A 3380-nucleotide genomic window follows, 5' to 3' on the forward strand; every position below is an offset into this window, starting at 1 on the left:
CTACCCCGCCCTGACACTTCGGTTACCAGGAATCTTATGATTTGCTTTTAACCTAAATCACACTCAAATTTTCATCTAATTTTGGGCCCATTTCTCATTTAACTCTCTAGTCTTCTTTCAAACGCACTTGCCTGATTACTTCTGTCCCAACGATTCACTGAGTTGTTCACCGACTAATAGGAAAGTCGCCATGGCCCAGGCCTGCTGCTCAGGTGAAACTAGACTATTTTTTTTTTTTTTTTTTTTCTGACAGGCAGAGTGGAGAGTGAGAGAGAGAGACAGAGAGAAAGGTCTTCCTTTGTCATTGGTTCACCCTCCAATGGCCGCCGCGGCTGGCGTGCCACGCTGATCCGAAGGCAGGAGCCAGATACTTATCCTGGTCTCCCATGGGGTGCAGGGCCCAAGACTTGGGCCATCCTCCACTGCACTCCCAGGCCACAGCAGAGAGCTAGCCTGGAAGAGGGGCAACCGGGACAGAATCCGGCGCCCTGACCAGGACTAGAACCCGGTGTGCTGGCGCCGCAAGGCGGAGGATTAGCCTAGTGAGCCGCGGTGCCGGCCAAAACTAGACTGCTCTAATCCCTGCTTGCCTGGCTCTAGTTCCGCTGCTTATAAACCACTGCTAAGGAGCAAACCTAATCGAACCGTCTGTGTCTTTAGTTGTCCCTCCAGGAGAATCCTGTATGAATTTTGAAATTCCAGCTAGAACTCGCCTTGAATGTTCTATCGACTTATTTAAGTTCACAATAACCCTACAAGGAAAGCATTTTCATCACTATTGCTTTACAGAGGAGCAGTTCAGGGTTTGCACTGAGATTTAAATGATCTGCCCAAGAGCACTTAGTGCACAAGGCAAAACCAGGAGGGAACGCTCACAGCCGTGTGAGCCCTGTGCCCACCATCTTGCTATGAAAGAAAAGTAGCTCTGTATTGGTGCGTTACCAAATCCCCAAATGCTAAGCCTCAGGGTTCTCTAGGTGTAACCTTCAACCATCTGCAAGCGCTGGATTCTCAGTATTACACCACTTTGGCAAATGGAACATTGTGTTTGAGGTTAAAATTCTTAGTAGATAATTCTTTCACAACTTGCATGCTACAACTTATTTTCAATGTCCTAGGGATTCCATTCAGTTATCTTCACACAGCACTGGAAACCTAATTGTGATATCTGTGATAGTACCCCTATTTAAATATACTCTTTTGTAGTATACTACATTTAAGTTAATAATACAAAATTTGAAGGGGAAAAACCTTGAAGGAGAATATATGGCATTGCTTAAAGTGCTTAAAGTCACATAGAAATAAATAAAAAGCGCCAAGTCCTAAACTATTGAGCTAGGCTAGGTCACCATGGCTAGTCATGGTTCCAAAGAGAAAAATAACAAGAATCAAAAATTACCTCCGTTTATCCTTGCATTCACCTAGATTTGTTACGAAATCAGCCAGTGAGCACCCGGAGGTACTCAGGACCAGTGATGTGAACAGCCATCCCCAGCTCCTCAGCATCTGCTTGCTTTCCAAGAAGCACGATGGAGGTGGCCTGTGGTGCACACGAGAGCTCCGGCCACACACCCGCCTTTCGCTGTGTCAGTCTCGGAAGAATCGCGTCCACACTCGGGACTCAACTCTATTACAAGGACTTCCTGACTGCTCCCCTTACGTCCATGTTGTCACTCTTACTGTTTCTGGCTGAGGACCACCCTGCCCTTTTGAAAATAGCTCATGGCACGTGTGGTGACAACAGAGAAAACTTCAGAGTTGTGAATATAGTTACTGAATCAAAATGAGTCCATCGCCTGCACCCATCAGAAGACCAAACTCCCGAAGCCACCGTCTTCTCTCTGAAGAGAAAGGTTATTTATTACAAGTACAGAGTGAGCAATACTGCTCAAGTCTGACTCCCTAATCAGACGTCTGGGAACAGCTTTATGAATTAGGCAAGAGGGAGCTGATATAAAACAAAACAAAACAAATAAACAAACAAACAAAAAAACCCACGCCGTTTGAGGCAAGTTCTGATAGGAGGGACTTGGAATCAGAACCGCAAGGTGCCATGGTGTTCTAAGTAGCTATCCGAAGAAAAAAAAAAACAAAATATTGGATTACACTCAAGAATAAGAGGGGAGAACGTGCGGGAAAACATCTAACAAGAGACTTTTGAGCCTGAGGAGATTTGGTGTAGGAAGCACACTGGATAAAGGGGCTGTTTGATTTCTGTGAAGGTAGAGTTCTGTGTTGTTGTCAGCGTGGGATCCGCTGGTGCTTCTGTGACTCTTACTGCAGGCAACAATCAGTGTGTCTCTGTGTATGTTTATGTCTAAATGCAAACCTTATGTCTGAGAAAAGCAGTGTTTACCCTTAAGCTGGAGGTTCTAACAAAATAAACATGCGATTTTACGAGATTTGGTGGCTATAGAATAATTTCGTTAGCATATTTCAGCAAGGAGATAAGAAAAAACAAATACAAGCACACTCAAGCTCACAAATTTAAATTAAATGTCGCAATTGTCATTAATTCTCACTGGGGAAAGGCAATTTATGCATTTCCAAATGGCAGCTACACTTTCTACATGCATATTGTGACAACACTAAAGTCAATATAGCCAAACCTAAAGTGATCAATTTCCCCGCACAAACACCAGCAATCTCCTCGAGCCCTCTGTAAATCAGTGGAGTTTTCCAGTCTACCTTAAAGGAACAGAAGTTGGCTGTTGTGGATGATGCTGTACGGGTGAGGCTTCCACACACAAAATGCACAGGAAGTTCGCATCAGGCAAGACTTCCTAGAAGAAAAGGCTTGTGTCCGTCCACAGGAAATTAGTGAAGGGATGCACATTTTTGTTTAGTGACTAAAATCTACAACAATAAACCAAATATTCTGATTAGAAAAGCAAGTATCCATCCTGGTTGAATGAGTCAGAGACTTCTATGCACAATTCACTCCCCTAGGGCGAAATCCCAAAGTCATGTTCATTGTGCTTTGCTTTCCAGTTGTGCTCATCTATCTAAATAGACCTTCATGTTTCACTGCATTTAGTCATTGCTCTATGCTGCTTTTCTTTCTGGGAGAATCATAACCCACGTTGTCTTATTAAGTCTCTGAAAAAAAAAGTATTAACATTGCAAAATGTTTTAGTTTTTTTTTTTTTTTAATTTTGACAATAAAATGCCCTGATTCACATTCATTCCAAAATCTATCGTGTGAAAATACAGGTGAGAAATGCATTTTGGATGGGCTCTAGCTCAATGACGTTTCTGACATTCTAACTCTCAGTTCCCTGACCATTTCCATCACCCTTGCCAAGGCCCCGCCTGGTCTCCTGGGTCGGGTCCCCCTCGTCTTCAGTTCTCACCTCCTCTCGGTTCTACCTTCTCCAACT

The sequence above is a fragment of the Oryctolagus cuniculus genome, chromosome 8 (genome assembly GCF_964237555.1).
Source record: "Oryctolagus cuniculus chromosome 8, mOryCun1.1, whole genome shotgun sequence".
NCBI lineage: Eukaryota > Metazoa > Chordata > Mammalia > Lagomorpha > Leporidae > Oryctolagus > Oryctolagus cuniculus.